The 19351-nt window shown below is 39.5% G+C and overlaps 1 protein-coding gene across 4 annotated transcripts in view; it reads left to right on the plus strand.

Annotated features, from left to right (window-relative positions):
• ERICH3 (glutamate rich 3) overlaps nt 1-19351 on the plus strand; it is a 1772788-nt gene that overhangs the window by 1038079 nt on the left and 715358 nt on the right. The window lies entirely within an intron of this gene.

The raw sequence follows: 19351 nt of genomic DNA on the forward strand, positions 1-19351 counted from the left end.
AACGTGAATCACAGACTGTGCTCCACTACAGTGCTAGCCACTCAGTGTAAAATATGTATGTAGGTGATTTGGAACTGTGATGAGGGAGAGGCTTCAGAAGAGGGATGTCATCAGAATTAGTGCCAGACTCATGGCAGTCAGACTCCACTATAATGATAGGGTAGTATTCATAATTTCAGCCTATACCTCACAGCAAGATTGTGATTGTGAGGAAAAGAGTGCATTCAGACAGCAGTTGCAGGACCTATTAGATAAAACAGGACAACATGAATTGATGTTAATAATGGTTGACTTGAATGCACATATAAGGACAGACAGAACAGGATATGAGGGCTGTCTGGATCCACATGGGCTGGGCAACAGGAATAAAGAAGGAGAGGCCATTCTAGACTTCTATCGGGCAAATGACTTGATCGTAGCCAACACACGGTTCAGAAATAGAGACAGTCACAAGATCACATACAGGAGTGGCCAACATGCAACTAAGGTTGACTTCCTCCTAGTAAAGAAAGGCACTGGTGTAGGATCAGTTATTAGAATCAGTGATTGCAAAGTCTTCCCAGTGAAACAGTCAGCCCACAGCATAAACCATAGGTTGCCACAGTCAGCTGCAAGCAGTGGTCAGAGAAGGCTCTAAGGTCAACAGAGACCAGGCTGAAGACCTGGAAGTTGACTAGAGAGAATACACAACAGTTCAAGGAATTTTTCAGGGCTCTAGTACCTCAGGAAGAAAAGAAAATAGGTGGAGTTGGAGAAGAATGGCAGCGCCTCAAAACAACATGTGTGAGGACTACAGAACAGATATGTGGCTGAGCCAGGTATGGAAAGAAAGTACATAAGGACAGCTGGTGATAGAATGCATTAGTCCAGGAAGTCGTCAAAAAAAGGAGTGCAGGAAAACGTGAGAGCTAGAACAGACAGACCAGACTAAGAAGGCATACTGGTTGGCTAGCAAAGAGGCTAAGAGAGTAGTTGCAATAGGAAAGAACAAGGCATCAGAGGCACAGTACCATCTTCTGGAAAGTAAGTCACTGGATGGCACAAAGAAACTATATCAGGTTGCAAGGCAAATACAGAAAGATAAAGAAGATAGTCAGATACCCTTCATAAGAGATGCCAGGAACAACTTGATCAGCAGTCTACAGAACATCAGCAGCAGATGGAAGGAGTACTTCCAGCAGCTTCTGAATGAATAAAACCCCACAGAAGGAGTACTGCACCAGACATAGCTTATAATGAGAGAAGAGGAGGATCCCAACAGAGAAGATGTAAGAGCAGCACTAAGGAAAATGATGTTGGGGAAAGCAGCAGGCTTAGATGAGGTCACAGCAGATATGGCAAAGATGCTGAGTGTGATAGGGGAGAAATGGCTTTTGAGGCTACTATTAGGATTGTGGAGAGAAAGGCGTATCCCATATGACTGGAAAATAAGCATACTAGTGCCCGTGTTCAAGAACAAAGGGGACATTCACAACTGTGGGCAGTACAGAGGTATCAAACAGCTATCACATTTCATAAAAGTTTTGGAGAGGGTGATTGATAAATGATTATGCAGAGTAGTAGAAAGTACAATGGGAGATGAACAGCTTGGAAACAGAACAGGATGCAGCACAACTGACCTGATGTTTGCAGTGAGACATATAGTTGACAAGAAGCTAAAGATGAAGTAAGAGTCCAACTGAGCATTCCTAGACTTGGAAAAAGCATATTACAAGGTCGCATGAAGGCTGATTTGGGCAGTTCTGCAGTGGTCTGAAGTCCTAGAAACATTGGTAGAATTAATGTATGACCCAATGACTCAAGTACCTGTAGTATTTGGTCTCAAAGAGGGGTTCCCAGTGGCAAAGGTTGTGCACCAGGGTTCCTCTCTGAGCGTACTGCTGTTCATACTGGTGTTGGACTACATTAACAAACAGGTCAGAGGAGACAGATCAACAAAGTTGCTGTATGCAGATGATGCGGTATTACAACCAGACTCTAAGCAAGAACTTTAGCTAGTGATAGGGAAATGGAATGTAAAACTGAAGGCACATAGGACAAAACTGAGTACAGCTAAGCCAGTTATAATGGCAGCAAATGGTGGAGTTCAGAAGAAGATGAGAATTGAGATATAAGGGAAAATAGTGGAACAAGTTAATAGCTTCCAGTATCTGAAAGAGGTGGTTGAGGATAAGGGAAGTCTGAATGATGAGGTCAAAGCTAGAACCAGAGGGACCGCAGTCAACAGGCACAGAGTGTCAAGTATAGTATGTGACAGAAGAATGCCAAAGAAGCTGAAAAGTAAGGTGTACAAAACAGTGGTATAACCAGTACTATTGTGTGGTACAGAATCCTGGGCAGTAAATGCAGAGCAGTTTCAGAAGACAGAGGTGACGGAGATGAAGTGCTTGAGATGGGTGGTGAGATGGACACTGTGGGACAGATGAAGAAATGTGAATATAGGAGCAAAAGCCAAAATAACTCCAATTCCAGTAAAGGTCAAAGAGAACAGATTACAGAGGTTCAGTCACATGTGCAGAAAAGCAGAAGATTTTGGACAGACAGGAAGAAGGCAAGAGGAAACAAGGGCATCCAGCAAAGAGGTAGATGGACTGTCTGAGACAAGACATGAAACAGTCAGGCATGAGTGTTGAAGAAGGCAGATGAGTGACTTTGAATAGAGAGAGACAGTGACATTTGACAAGACAACCTGATCCCATGTATAAAATGGGAAAAAGGGGGTTGATGATGATGATGATGATTGTTTTTATGATGAACGTCTGTGGATGCTCCAGTAGTTGCATATGCCTGATCAAGTATACTATAGGGTTCATTGTTCTCAGTGATTGATCTTATAAGGGCCAAATACAGTGGAACATTGACATCCTTGGCTCTAGATGCCATAACCTTGCTTGTAATTTTCACAATATAGAATGATTTCCTTACTTCGATAGACACTTGATGGTCAAAGGACAGGTTACTGTCTACATGCATTCCCAAATCCCTGACCTGACCTTATAATTTTCACAATATAGAATGATTTCCTTACTTCCGTAGACACATGATGGTCAAAGGACAGGTTATCTACATGTATTCCCAAATCTCTGACCTGACCACTGAATCTACTCTTAGAGATATATTATCAGTGTGGTGGTTTCCAGGGATAGCTGTCTTCCCAAAGCATACTTTTATGCATGTTTGGGAAGACAGCAAAGCATGCATAACAGCATGCTTTGTGAAGACAGCAAAGCATGCTATTATGCTTTTCTTGGCAATGAGTTTCAGAATCTGGTTCTGACATCAGTTATTAGTCTATGTCAGGCCTTCTTGGAGGATATTTGTGTCACTGGGGGATTCTGTAGCTGTGCATGATTTGGACCTGCGACCTTGGTCAGCCAGATGCCCTTGATTTTGGACTTGACTTAACTGAAGTAGAGGCCATAAAGGAGCAACCCAGCATAGAGACTTGATGTACTCTGCTAATGAATGGCCTCTTTGTGGAGGTACACTCTTGTATCCTAACCTCTTGGGTCCTGTCTGTGAGCTAGCTACAATGCTTGGTATTATGTCAAATACAGTGGTCAGGTCCAGGTAGGCAGAATACACCATTCTGCCTTTGTTCTTTGCTTTTATGACCTTCTTGAAGAGGTCTAGCAGGTTGAATAGGCATATCCTGCCCTTGGCAAAATCAAATAGGGCTAGATCCACTGTCTGAAGGTTTCCTATATCATTGTTTGTCATGTCCATGATAATTCTTTCAGTGGCTTTATATATGATACTAGTCAGACGTATGGGTCTCTAGTTACCTGGGTTCATAGGTGACTCGCCCTTGTGCAGAGGGATGACAGTTGCAGTCTTCCATTTGCTTGGCTCAAAGCCTGTCTGAAAGCTGTGGTTAAACAGTGATTCTTGTTATCCCAATAGGTCATCTTTCATACTATTAAGCAGGCATCCTGGGATATTATTGAAGGCCATCAAGGCAGTGTTCTTGACCTTGCAAAGTGCTGTGAGGACCTGTTCCCTAGTGATAGCTAAGGGAGCTATGTTTGAGGATATTTCCGGAAGGGTGTCTGGTGGGGGGGGAGACGGAGCAAAATTTGTCAGCAAATAGATTTACTATATCTTTTAACTCAGTATACATGGCTTAATTTACAATTAATTCAGCACATTGTTCTTTATTGTCTTTGAGGTTGTGGGGTTGTGGACATAGCTGAAGAATGTTTTGTGATTGTCCTTAGCATGGGAAGCTAGGTTTACCTCAAATTTGGCTTTGGTAGACTTGGTTAGCTCCCTAAGTTGTTTATTTAGAATGATGAGGGAGATTTTACCTTGCTGTTTTTTGCATGACCTAATTTTTGCTATGATCTTCTTTTTTTGTTATACAACCTATTGATGCTGGGATTACACAGGGTGCCTTTTTTTTTTGAGTTTGTCCTGTGCTTATTCTGGATAACTACAGCTGTCTTGATACAGCCCTTAATATGATTGTACAGGGTTTCTGTGAACAATTCTTCATAAGCATCAGTGTTCTAAGGGTGGGGGGCTGGGCAAAGTTGACTCTGATAGGACTTGAACCCACAATCTTTGAATGACTTTTACCATTTTTCTAGGAGTTCAGTTCACTATTCATTGCATGTAATGGTTCTACTAGGGATTGAACATTGTACCCAGAAACACTACATTACTGAGCCTACTCACTTACATTTCTGACTTCCTCTGATGTAGAACTTTCAGCGACTGCAAACCTGGGATCAAACACATCATCTTCAGCTGTTTCAGTGTCAGAGCCAGTGATGAAAGAACCATTTTTACTGGAGCATGGAGATTTTCTGGGGGATGCGGCAGGATGTGTCCAGAAGAGACCTGCCAATGGGGCAAACTTCAAGTCGGTCACTAGACATACCTGTAAAGAAAAATCAAAAAGTTAATCATTGTTTATCAAAAGACATGGTATTTATAAAAATAGGTGATTTTCTTACCTTAGTCAAGAATTTGTTACACTCAGTACTAGTACACAGCACAAAGTTACATGTAAGTCAGGTCAGTCAAAATGCTCCTGAGGGGAAGATATGTCACATGATTAAGACATAGATAGAGACAGGACTTTGTCTCCTACTGATTCTTAAGCTCAAAACTCTGTTGATAAGCAACCTGGTCCTTGTATCCACCTTTTAAGGAATTTTCTGTTTCTCAGATTAGTGCCAGGATGAAAGAGGTATTTTAGGGTAACAAATGGATGCTCCCCCATCACTGAGGTAATTTAATGATACATTGTCTCAATCTATGTTTATTCTTCCTCTAGTGCCAGCCTTGGAGGAGGTAGGTAAGGTTGCTGTAACATTTCTTATCCATGCACTTTGGTTACCAATGAATCAGATAGGATTTACAAGGTTTCTCAAATTAATCAGCACTTTTCTTTTACACCAGGTCTGATCTTGCAGCTGTCTTTGACACCTGTGCCAGATGATAACAGCCTTCAGGGATCATCCAACCCTTTCCCTGCAGTCATAGAGGGGAACAGTCTGGATGGATTTGCTAAGAGAATTTTTTTCTTCTTCCAGTTTGGTATATAGAATTCTTAACTATCTGACCCATAAGCGGAACTTTGTACTTTTTTGTATAAACAGTTTGCAAAATCTGCCTGCCACTCTTCCGCATGAAAGTAGAGCCTGTCTCAGTTTAATTATTTCCAACAAGTCTCAAGTATCTAAACATGATTTAAGTAATGTGTATGACTATGCAACTGTTTTGAAGAGGTATGCCTGGGGACGTAACAAAATCTTTTTTGACAATATAAAATTTGAAATTTTGAATTCAGATAAGGCAGTTTTATGGGGCTCATCTGCTGCTCGGGTCCTCAATCTTATTTCAGGGGAAAATAATTCAAGGATTTTAAGTTCTTTCAGGACCCCACTTACAAATCTCCCCAATCCTCTTTTATGTCTAATTTCTGCCTTCTCAAGTCAAACAAGTAGAGTGAGTGGGGGTTGGGATTCAATCAGAAACAAGGATTTATTTTCCTAGAATGGAACTGTCTACCTCTGCAGAATAACTGTACCAGCATTCTACCCTCCAACCCCAGTATCTTAAAAATCTGTCTCAACAACAATTTGCTATGTTCATGCTCTTTTGGCAATAGATTCATGGGTGTTAAAAGTTCAGGAGGAATACAGTTGGCACTGGTCACAAAAAACATCCTTTCAAGGGAGTTCCTCCCCACCCCCTGAACTAAACAGAATTTTCTTCTCAGGTTCTTCAACATTTGCTCACCATAGGAGACAGAACCAGTACCTTTATATTTAAAGGGCAGAGACTTCTATTCCAGAGTGCTTGTGGTACCAAATAAAGAGTCTTTTTAGAAACCGGTTCTAAATCATTTCCTTCCTAAATCTTTATGTGGAAGTTCCAAATTCTAGAGGTTGACCCTTCAGAGTTTGCTGTCTATCATTCCTTTGGATAAACCTTATGGTAACATGGGACCTAGAAGATTCATACCATTACATTCCCATGGCCAAAGGCTTCATAACTTTTCACAGATTTTCTGTCTGTGGGTCACACTGTCAGTTATATGCATTACCCTTTCGATTATTCTTTGCTCTAAGGGCATTTGCAAAATGACTTGCTGTAGGGGGCCTGAAATAACTTAGAATCTTTTTGCAGACTTGCAGACTGAACAGCACTCATTTTATTTCCTCATTATAGACACCTTACTTATCTTTGCAGTCTTCTCCCAGATGTCAAGAGTTCTTAACATGGGGGTTGTCTCTTCTGACCAATCCGGAATTCCAAATTAACATTCAGAAATCCTCCTTGATCTTATCATGCAGGATTGTCTCTCTATGATGTCTTATAGACTAAAGGCTTATTGATGCAGGAGAAGGTGGATTTTTATCTGAAAACCTTTCAGAACTTCTTACCTCAGTCTCAGGCTACAACCATTGAGTTTCTCACGGTTTTGGGGATCATGGCTTCTATGATTTTCATGATCCCTCTTGCCAGGTTACACACAAGAAAAATTCAGTGGTATCTAAAACACATGGACATATTTGCATACATTTTTAGATACCAAGCTTTTGATTTATAATAATGGAATTGCACAAGTTGTTTGTTTGTCTTTCGGCTTTTTCCCGGGTAGGGGTCGCCACAGCGGAACTCCGGTCTGCTAATGATTGGCAGTAGATTTTTACGAACGCTTAGGTGCCAGCTCGACGTTCAACCTTCAAAGAAGGCACGCCCATTTATGCATGTCTTTCGAACGCCCACCCAACTGCGGGGAGGACATGCAGACTCCACACAGAAGGCACTCCCTGCAGTCCAGCCGAGAATCGAATGGGAGAACCTCTTGCTGTGAGGCAACAACGTGGAGACTACAAAAACAACCAAATGAGGTCTTCCCTTTTGTCCTTGGCCTCCAACACAATCTGCAATTTCAGACACCTCATCTTTTGCTTGGGGCGCAGTTTCTATGGAGTGTGTAAGTGCAAGGCTTGTGGGATTATTCAGACAGACCAAGGCACATAAATATTAAAGAGATGTGGCCTGTGACATATGCCTTTAAATCTCTTCATCATCTGTGATCCCCAGGACCTCTCCAGATGATTACAGACAACACCACAGTGATGAGATACATCTACTAGCACGGCAGTACAAGGTTGCACCCTTTATGCAGGATGGGTATGATCACTTCGGAAATAGCTCTTCAGCACTCTTTAACCCTTCAAGCATCTTACATTTCATCAGAATATTACATAGTGGCAGACAAGCTGAGCAGGACCAGGACAGACCCTCACAAACAGAAATTAAAAGAGGGTCTTCCAGGAGTTAATCCAGTTATGGGGAACATGTCGGATAAATCTGTTTGCCTCCTTTCAAAACAGACAATTTAACAGATGCTTTTTCATTCCTTTTGATGGCAATGTTCTGTTTTGCATTCCACCCTTTAAACATTTATCTAAGTAAATTTTGAAGATTCAGAAGGACTTTCTAAAAATATTTCTGGTGACCCATTTTTGCCTATGCAATATTGGTTCTCCCTTTTTATGGAATTGTCCAAGAGCAAATGCCAAAATCTTCCTCATAATCTGGATCTGCTCATACAAGACAAGTAGAGTTTGATACACCCCAGTCTAGAACATCTTCACCTATCTTCCTGGATGATATGCCGAAAATACAAAAGGAAGCAAGAAATCTTGCTAATAGACAAACCTATATTAGCATATGAAAGACATTTTCTAGTTTGTGTCTAGCCAATAACCAGGGCCCTGTCAGGGATTACATACCAATGGTGTTCAAATATTTGTGTGAGTACTTTCATACTCTTTTGTCAAGGTGTATCTTGGGGCCATTTCAGAACATCTGCCCGTTGACCCTCCACTTTCTTCAATCTTTTTAGTAATACAGTTTTTGAAAAGAGTTTTACACCTGAGAACACAACTCAAACAGGATGCTCTTTCTGGGATCTTAACATTTTGCTGTAGAAGTTAACCACATCTCCATTTGAACCTGCACACCAAGATTTAAGGTTCATTATATGGAAAACTCTCTTGTCATTGCTCTGATGTCTGCAAGAAGATTGTCTGAGTTGAAATCTTTCTTGGTGGGTGAACCCTACATGGTCTTCCATAAGGATAGATATTATTTAGAGCAAATCCCTCATCCAAACCCAAGGTTGTTTCAGAGTTTAATTTGAATCATGCTGTTAGTTTCCCAATGTTCTGTCTTAACCCTCAGAACCAAGGAAAAGGGATTTCACATACTATGGACATACATAGGCAGCTTATTATTATCTTGACAGACACGAGGAAAGCTTATCAGCTATTTATTTCTCATGCTGGGAATAAGAAAGGACAACCCGTGTCTTAAAAGGCTATTCCAGATGGTTGTCTTCAGCTGCTGACTTTTGTTATATCCATCATGCTAATCTAGTTCCAGGCTGTATTGAGGCAAACTCAATGTGAGCCTTGTCTTCTTTGATGGCGTATTGGAAAGGGGTGGAGTCTAGAAGCATTCTAGTGATAGCTTTATAGTCCTCTGTAAATAACTTTTTAAGGCATTACTAACTAGATTCCTTCTCTTCATTCAGGATTGGCTTTGTTAGGACCATTCACTAGGGGCTTCTGGGTCAGTATCCTTTCTCCCAGTTTGGATAGGCTTTGGTAATCAACGCATGTAGCCTAAAAGCTACAGTGGTATCGAGGAATGTTGAACATAGTACAGTTGTGTGAGTTGCACTTACCCATAACAGTAAATGGTAGCCACTCCCACCCTTCTTTCCCGTAGTATTGCTGGGAAATAGATCGGAAGCTATTTCCCATTTGTTCAGTTCAGGACGAGTGCTAAACTTCTTTACTTTTAGACAAGAAAGTCCTGAACATTTTCTGCTGTGGCTGATGATTTTCCCTCCTCAGGGCTGTCCAAGCAGTCAGAATGGAAGTGTGGGAGTAAGCCAGAGCTTTTGGAAGCTGACCAGTTGTGTATTGGGCAAAACACAACACGTATAGCCTAAATGCTACTGCAACAATGAGGAATATGAACATCTAATGTTATGGGTAAGTCCAACTTGCTTAACAGTATTTCTCCATTGAGAGTGAAAAATGGCCAGGAAAGGTTGTTGTACATGTAGCCTCAGCAATGATTTGTGCCCTCACTGGCATCCCGGCAGTGAGAGGGTATTTATTAGGCCTATCTGCTGTCCTGTACTGGAGGATGCTTGACCTAGATCACTGCAAGGACTACAGTGCCATCTCTGATGAAAGTGCATGCTTTGATGTACTCATGATGAGAGCTACTGCCAGTGTGGATTGGTGGCTGGATCCTCATCTGCAGGAGAACTTGTTGCAGTGATGACTGTGTTCTGTGGGACAGTGGCATTGTTGAGCCACCAAGTATGGTGCCTAACCCCCTTGACTCCTTCTGCAAGCCCCTCAGTGGCTAGTTGACCTCAGGTCACCTGGGCTGTAGTCAGTGCTTTTTCTTCTATGCATCCCCCTATTCCACTAGAGCTGGCTTAAATGAAAGAGTCTTCAACTTCTATTTATTCTCTTGCTGATATGTCTAAAATTGCTGTGAAGTTTCCACCACTGGATAAGGAATTTAGAGTGATGGACAGGTATGGTAAGTGCACTTATGCACTCTCTACGTTTTCTTTGTGGTAGGTAAATTGTGTCTCTTATGCATCAATTCTGTTTAGAGAGCCACTCACTGGAAAGGTTGCCTAATGGTCACTTAAAGCTTAAACTGCAGTCTCAAATGGCATCTGCATAATCAATTGCCAGTTTTGCATTGAGTCTCTCTTAATTCCATGGATGGTGCACTAAAGCAGTAGGCACTGGCATAGCTTTCCTCTGTCATGCATGGCTGTGTCCATAGACTTTGCTGAGGGCACCAAAGTGACCTTTTCTAATGCCCCATTTGATGAGTCTTCTCTTTCTGCCCCTTTAGCAAAGAATCACCTGGAGGATGTGGAAAAAGAGAGCAAGGCACTCATGTCCCAAACACCACAGTGCACTTTATCAAAGAAGCAGTGGAAGTTATGTCTGCACTGATTTTAACATTGTCAGCAATAGCATAATAACTAAAGATCTTGGTGGATCCCATGCAGTTGTGATGACTTTCAAAGTGATGCCAACTCAGATGCAGGAACAGTAAACAGCAGCAAGGGCACTATTGTCTTCCATTGTTGCAGAGTGTAGGCAGTTGGTAATTATCTGTCTCTCATCTTGGATGTATATGCGACCATCTTGTAGGATAATGGGTCAGGGCAGCGATGTCCAGAGGCTATGCAGTCATCTTCCTTTCTCAGCCTCTGCTCCATTTTCTCCCATTGCAAGGTGTTAAATCTTACATAAAAAAGCCATCCAGGAGGTTCTACCAGGCTGGAAAGGATTAAGTTATTACTCTAGGTTCTTATTAGTCCCCATTAAGGCAAGAACCTCCAGTCTGTGGACAAACTGAGTGACTTAAATTAATGAACCCCTAAAGAATCCTCTTGAATGAGCACAGAGCAGCCCATCCGTCTCTGTCTGCCAGAAGGAGACTGGATATGCTGTTTGGACGTCCAAGATGCCTACCTTCAAATAAAGCTTACCAAAGATTCCAGGTTTCTGCACTTCAGATGGAAGTCAGCCTTTATAAATTTTGGACATTTCCATATCTTCATCAGATGCATATCCATAGTTGCAGTGAGCCAAAAGCTGCAAGTAATAAAAGTGTTTCCTTACCTGGATTTCTTTTTAGTCACTCCAGTATAGGGCAGGTTGACATCTACATAGTCACCTCTTCTGAGTGTCTTTCATTCTATGTTAATAATAAGTACTGCAGTAGACCTGTCTCAAATGGTCACATTTATAGACTGAATGTGGGATAGCCTGTCCTGCACACCATATCTTCACTTAAACAGGATCCTTCCCTTACAAACATGGTACTCGCTTAGCCTCAGCCACTGCATTACTATGCATCAAAGCATTGTATCTCATGGCAGAAACTGTTTATATGATTCCTTATTCTAAGTTGTACAAGTGTTATTCAGTGGCCATTCAAAGTTCACTAGTCACAATTAGCAGATACTATGGCAGAACATATAAAAAAATTCCAGAGACAGAAATCTGCATTTGGAATAGTGGCTTCATAGTCCAAACCTAACCCTAGGTAGTCTATTACAAGTTCCTACCCCTTTAGTGTCTGCCACTACAGATGTCTCTGCTGCAGGATAGAAATTGGAGCACTGTCAAAGGCAGACTGCCCAAGGAATGTGGTTGCAGATAGGAGGCAGTCTGCAGATCAGCATTCTGGAGATGAAGAAAGACCTTCGAACACTGCAAGCCGTTCATGTAATAAGGTGCAGTTGCCATCCACATCAATGACAAGGCACTGTATTGGTACATAATCAAGAAGAGGGGAGCTCACTCCCTAACCCTCTGTTGAAAAGGATTGAGGCTGTTGGAAAGGACTCTATCAACAGTTTGCTAATCTCATCTCTATAAAGAGGTCAGCTCTACAGAGAACAGGCCTAGCTACTGATTACTGTTATTATCTTATGCCTATGGGGAGATGCCTTGGTTTGACCTCTTTGCTATCTAAGCAGTGAAAAGTGAATCAACTTCTTTTCTCTCATCCCTCCTATGATGGAATAGTTCACAGATTCTCTCATATAGAAGGGACACCTAATAATCTTTGATGATTTTCCTTCTTTTCCCTTTTTTATTACTATTCCTTTAAAAGCTAGAGAATGTCCAATGTCATCCTCATAATTCCATTTTGACTGTGACAAGAGTGGCTTCCTCTATTTAGGCTTCATCTTGTGGAGAAGTCTTGATGTTTAAGATTCTTCACTACTCTTATGACTTAATCTTTCAGAAATCTTTACTCAGACCATCACTCCTTATGATTAAACTTTACTCAAGATCCAGTACCGATGAATGCCTTCATGGGTTAGTCCATGTGACGATAGGAGGTACTGCCAGCACAGCTAGCTGAAATTTTGTAAATAATTATACGTCATTTGTGAATATCAAACTGATTTATACAAGATGCTTGTGTTAAAAATGTATTAGAACTGTATGCCATGTATACATCAAACTGATTTGTACAGATGTTTGTGTTAAAAAGGTATTTGTAAAGTGCTTGTGTTTGAAATGTATCCACAGTGTGCCCTACTGGAAAGAACATAAATGTACATGTACTGTTGTAGCTGTTTAAATGTATGTTTTAATAGAGGAAACTGGCAGACAGGAGGTTAACCTCAGTCCAGCAAACTATATCTGAAATTAAATCACTTTACATGTTAGGCCATAAAGATGCTATCTCACAGGTTTCAATGCAGCCAGGGACACAAAGTCTGTATTTAGAAGCTTTCTGTATTGTAATTCGGGTGAACTAATTACTACTCTGGAATCATGGAGGTATGAAATTGTTTTATGGTTGCAAGCACCTGCCACAGATCTGAGCAAAAGTCCTTGTGTGTGTATTTTTACAGGTTGGTGCTAAATCTTAACAACTTCCAGCAATGGGGGGTTGCATAGGAACTAGAAGTCAGATGTTAGTGAGACAGAGCATTCTGTATTCTGTCTTGGGCCTGACAACAAGAAGGACCATTCACCACATCATTTTGCCTTTCTCTGTTAAGTAAGTAGAGAATAGTATAATGTTCTTAGATTCAGTCAGGAATATAGTGAAGCTTAGTTTAGATATTGTTTTTTTCTTTATTTGTCTGAGCCTGTCCTTCAATGTTATTTTAAACATTTCCTGTGATTTGAACTCTGATGTCACTGTGAATATATACTTAGTATGTTCTTGTTCTTTATTATTAAACATATTTAAACCTTTAATTGTGGCTAATCTTTGCAGAGATATTTAAGTTTTGAGAATATTTGTGTATTTATTTGGTGCTACTGTGTGGGCCACTCCTAAGAGCCTTGCTTTTGGTCAAGCTACCATTTGTATTAGTATTAATATTACAGAGTAAAATTGGACACTCTTTGTTCATGGCCTTAAAATAGCTGGCGAGGAGTTCTGTTGGCAGTGATAACTACCTTATAGTCTGGGGAGAAGGGACCATTGTTGGTAAACCTGTGCCAGCTTTTCCCAGGTGTGTGCATGTGAAAATCAAATTTCCAAGAGTGTGTGTGTCAGCTGCTTGGGCAGAGACATGTAGCACTGGTTGGACAGAGAAAGTGTTGGAGGACTTGGCTTGGAAACCTGGTTAAGGACTCAACTCTATACCTGCGCCACTGGGGAGTCTTATTGGGGATCTGGAGAAAAAGGGAAAACCAGCTCTGGACTGACTGTGTTCCCCATGTGCTCTTAAGGGAAATTCTGCTTGATTGTGCTTGATGCAGAAAGTGGCATCTAGAGATACTGTGTGTGTACTTGTTATCCTCCCAGTGAACAACCCCCACTGGTGCCAGTGGTGAGGATTGAGGCTCCTTGCTTACTGGCCTAGAGGAGGGTCGTCACAGTCCAAATATTCCAGTTTAATTTCTTGAAGTCTTTTGGCTTTCTATATTTTGGATTTTCTAGTACCATGACAGGAATGGAGCCCATTATTAAGTCAAAGTATGATTAAAGTTCATGAAATTAGTATTGTTTCAGTCTTTGATATTAGCCAAAAATGCTCTTCACAGAACTTGCAGTGTGGCCAGAGTTGGCTGCTTCTGTAATTCATATGGATTTACATGTATTGGTAATATATCTAAATACAACTGTATTTATTTTTATGAGACTCATTGCTTCTACTACTATTGGAAGTGTCTTGGGTATCTTTCTTTCACATTGTCCTTGTTTTTGCCTGCAAATCCTGGTGTTTTATGACTTTGTGTCTCTCTGTACGTAAGACACTGTATAATCACTGGGTGTAGCATTTTTAGTGATCATTGCTACTTTTGTCCTCTTTTCATGGACTACTGTATCTGTTTTTTTCGCATCTGTTTTTTGAACTGCTGATAATGGGTGATCCCACTTGATATAAACTTCACCATTCTCTATATTGTTTTGTGGCTCAAGTTTGCAATGCTTCTCAGCTGCTTCAATATTGTAATGTTTGCATAATTCCCAATGCAACATTCTTGCTACATTAGCATGCCTTTCAGTATACAAGCCCTCTCCCATTAGTGTATCACACCCGGCTACAAGATGTGCAACTGTTTCCAGTTCTGTTTTACAAAACCTGTATTTGTCTGTTTCTCCCACATGTTCAGTGGACTTTGTAAACCACTGTGTTGGTAGTCCGCAGTCATGGGCTGCAATATTAACCTTTTGTTTTCTGGCTTAAATTCACCTCTCTTCAACCATTTCTGCATCACATTCTGATCGACACAAGGTTCTTCTAGTTCTCTGTACTTTCAACTATATTTATGCCTTTTCCACATTTCTTGCCTTCTCACCTGATCCTTCTTGTTTTTTTGTTTTTAGCACATTCAGTTGCTTCCTGATTTTTTTTTCTACTTCTGGTATGATTTCTGTTCTTGCTTGACACCAATATGCTTTTGCTATACTAAGCAGGAAAGTCATCTTAGACTTGTTCTCCTCATGTTTTTAAACTTTCACTATGTTTGGATCTTGTGAAGTCAGCAAATATATATTCAGTCCTATGACTGCAAATCTATACATGTAAACAAAATTTGAGGGGGCCCATACCTCCTTCAGAACGAAGAATATATATACAATAATCTTGGTCTACACTGATTTTTATATGTCATTTGGTAAGCATGAAGCATTTTTCTTGTTTTTCTGTCCATCTGATCCAATACCTTTTGGGGCCAGTCAATCAACCCAAAACTGTAAGTTAGAACAGGAAGAGTAAATTGGTTTATAGCTTGGACTTTTTCCTCTAGATGTCAGGACTGTTTTTGGTATTAATTTTAGTCTTCTGAAATATTCCTTACTGAGTTTTGATCTCATGTTTTATTGTTGATCCTTCATCAGTTCTCAAATATTTATATAGTCCTCCTGCTCAAGTTCCTTTATGTCACATTCCTGTCCCAGACTGATATATTTGTGGTGCTGCTGCTTTTCTGCTTTAAATGCTGTTTTTTGTACATTCATCAAGACCATCATCTGAGAAAGTTTTGACCAGTTCTAGTTGTGCTTTCAGCTCCTCAAATAGTGAACTATACAGTTTTAAATCAGCCACAAAAAGAAGAGAAGTCTTTAGACTTGTTGTTTTCTGGGATGGGAATCATAAACATGACCTAATATGTGAATTAAACAGCTTAATGGGTTGAGGGCAAGACAAAAGAGCAAAGGTGACAGAGTCACCTTGAAATGCCCCCTTTTAATTTTTATCCTTGGGATAATAATTTGCCCTTTATCATGGCTTAGCTGCCCCTCTTTCATAGTTGCTGTAATGTAATTGATCAATGTAGGATGTATCTTATACATCTGTAAGCACCCCTTTATCCATGAATGTGGGATACTTCCCCTCTATGAAGAAGCAAGTACTATGAAAAATGTACAAAAGTAAATGGACCCATTTTTCTATATGGGCATCTTTTAAAAGCTTGAATTATTTTTATAGCTTCATTTCCTGCAGTCCTGGATTATCTTTCAAATTTTTGACACATGATTAAATTATTCTTCTGCTAAATTGCTCCTTGTTACCATTTCTAATTAGCTGTAACATTTAATTGCAGACTAACTGCTATGTTTTGCCCGTTGTAGTCATTGACAGAAATCTCAATCAGTCTCTTAACCAGCATTTATTATTTCCTAATTATGCTAACAAGAGGAGAATATTTGCTACATTGTATACCTGTCTATAAATAGCTCAGATTTTATGTGCATAGATATAAAGGTATCCTGGATGACTCACATTTATTTTCTTTTCAGGAAAACTGAGCCTTAGCCCAGTTATCTGGATTTCAGAAATAAATCTCTGGCGTTTTGCTTGCAACCCATTTCCCCAAGGAAGTTAATGGTAAATTTGCTGCATGATTGTCACTATCATCATAATGAGCCCAACAAGTGGAGTGACATCACTGTGGATGCAATGTCATTCTCCACCAACCAATCATAATGCTACTGAGTGTATAATCCCATAAAAATGTAAAATGTAAACTATGACACTAGAACCCCCAGACTTCCTACATTAAGTGATTATTCCATAAGTTGCATGTGTAAAAAACCTGACAGCATTATTTTGTCATTTTTCCCAGTACTGTGGCACATTAAGTGCTCCAAAAGTCTAATGAAAATCTTTTAAGCATGTATCCCTTTAGTTTGGAATTCAGTTGCATGGGACCCTGAGGGTTGTGTGAGAGATGAAAGAGTTGATATTAATGAGCTGGTTATGATGTTAACCGTGAGGGTTCCATTATATTACTTTGGGGGAGAGCTGAAATGGATGTGTAAACTGTGAGGCCATGAGAAACTTTGTCAGCTAGGCAAAGAGATAAGCCGAGCAGGATTACCAGAGATTAGAGAATACATAATACTACATAGGTAAATAACAGTTTTCATTTATGGTTTCAAGCAAAAGAGCATATAAATAATTTTTAATATGTGTAGACTGTTTACATGATAGCTCATTTGTTGCATTAACCAAAGTATTTGTTTTTTAATTACCATTTCTAACATAAGTACTTGTAAAAGGGAATCTTAGATATGCTACTTTTGGCCAGCTTTTGCCCCTTCCTAGCAGGTGACAACTCTAGTTTCAAGAGTTCATTGAGCAGTACATAAAGTAAACAACGCAGTTGAATCTGCTTGCAGTTTTATCTGAAAACAGTAGAAGCTTGCTTGTGGAGTGCTATCAAACATTTGCCTTAGCAGTAAATAAGTATAATCTAAAAATATTGCAAACACTTGCTTTGCTTTATATTTGCTTTGTAGAGCTTTCACAGTATGTCCACCTTATAAAATGTTCAGATGGAATTATCTGGTTATTGAAGTAATGAAATAAAAAACAATCGATTAATGAATAAATATGGTGTTGAATGAGGGGATATTGTGATCCAAATCAGACTTTCTGAGGATGACAAACTTGCTAATAGTAAGAATGAAAAAAATCTATTTGTCCAAGAGGCCGCATAGTGGAGAACAACTCTTTTTAAAAGCCCCAAATGCTCTACCTGCATAATTATGTGTGCCATTTGCTGAAGACATTTATCATGGAGGAAAAATAAGCTTTGATAGAAATAAGAATAAGTGACACACTGAACTTGATTTTGTTTGGTTTGTAAATGTAAAGAGAAGACTAAATATTTTCTCCTATTGAAGAAATATATTTATCTGCATATATATGTGTACACATAGAAGAAGAAAATAACAGTGTACCTGGAATTTGGAAATGGCTTAAGACAAACAAATTTTGTGAAAAAAAACAGCCACTCTGGTTAGAAAAAATATGGGTTTGATATTTGCAAAATGTGTAAACACAGACACACTGTGATTATTCTTTAGTGGTTTTTGCATACTGAAGATGACTAAATGTCTAAGTTATGAGCCAAATCATTTTTAATCAGAACCATCTACAGTTCTACATTGTTAGAATACCTGACACTGAAATATTTTTCCATCTTGCTTTCTTTTCAAGTTTTCTTATTTATCATCACTATTAAGCTAAACAGATTCCTGTTTTAGTTCCAGGACTGATAGCTTCAAGTCAGGAAAATTGACTTTAACTATGTGATCATACACAGTTGCTTCCATTGCTCTCCATGTAATGTCAACAGTTTCCCCAGCATAAGATTTTGGAAACTATAGCATATTTGTTTTGAATCATATAATCCTGACTAGCCCAACCTTTTACTAAAATCATAATCATAATCCTAATTGTCCTTCTAATTCTAGTCCAAATCATAACCACATAAACCAAGTTATTGCCTTGATATACATTAATATTAACTTGTTGGGTTCTGTCCTAGAATCTTACCTTATACGCCTTGATCACATGCTGCCATACTTAGTGTTTTTTTTTTTTTTATTTCCAGTCCATCACCACTGGAAATATAACTTACAGGTAACCTAGTCATGTAGCGTCTCACCTAATGGAGAAGAACCTCAGAGCTACATTACTTTTGAGGGTTAAAGAAATAAGAATATGGGTTGCCATCAAATCCATTTTAAGACCAACTGAAGAAACCAAAAAACTCCAACAAACAAGTCAAACAAAACAGTGACTGACAGATGAAATCCTCATAGCAAGCAAGAAACACGAAAGTTAATGGGTCTGATGAAGTCTACACCAGTTAAACAAAAGTGCTTAAGTGTTTTATTATTTTTTATAATAAATATAACGTTTTTACATTAACGTTCATGTTTCCTGCTTGCTGTGAGGATTTCATCTGCTAGTCACTGTTTTGTTTGAGCCATTTTAAGACCAGTTGGGGACACATTTTAAAATCATATTCAACTCTCCCTTGAGTGATAAGCATGCTATACAGCATCACTCTTTGTGCGAGACAATTTTTTAAGAAATATGAGTCATCCGAGTTACTACCACTGCAGTCACTGGAATCCATTTTGTCTAGGGTTTCTAATTGGAGATACACCAGTAGTAAATATAACCCAATCTGTCCATCTGAAGAAGAGGTTTGGGTTTTCTGACAGTCTGCCCCTTCTCCTTCTTGACCTGTCTTTTAGCACTTAGCCACGAGGCAGACTAAGTCAACAGTGCTGATTGTTAATCTTAATTTTAATTTAAATCTAATCTATTGGATTTTCACCCTAAGCATAGCTTTAGCTGAAGTTTTAACCCAACCATGGTGTAAGTCATTAAGTTATACTTAAATGTAATTTGTTTCTTAATTTCAGACACAGCATCAGCCACGGTCTTTATCTGGAAGCTACTTAAAAGCTCTAGCTTGTATTCGAATTACATTGAAGTAAAAGTTGTTTGCAATGCTTGCCTTCATGTAGAATATTAGATCTGCAGAAG

The sequence above is a fragment of the Protopterus annectens genome, chromosome 10.part0 (assembly GCF_019279795.1).
Source record: "Protopterus annectens isolate FY-2018-M chromosome 10.part0, PAN1.0, whole genome shotgun sequence".
NCBI lineage: Eukaryota > Metazoa > Chordata > Ceratodontiformes > Protopteridae > Protopterus > Protopterus annectens.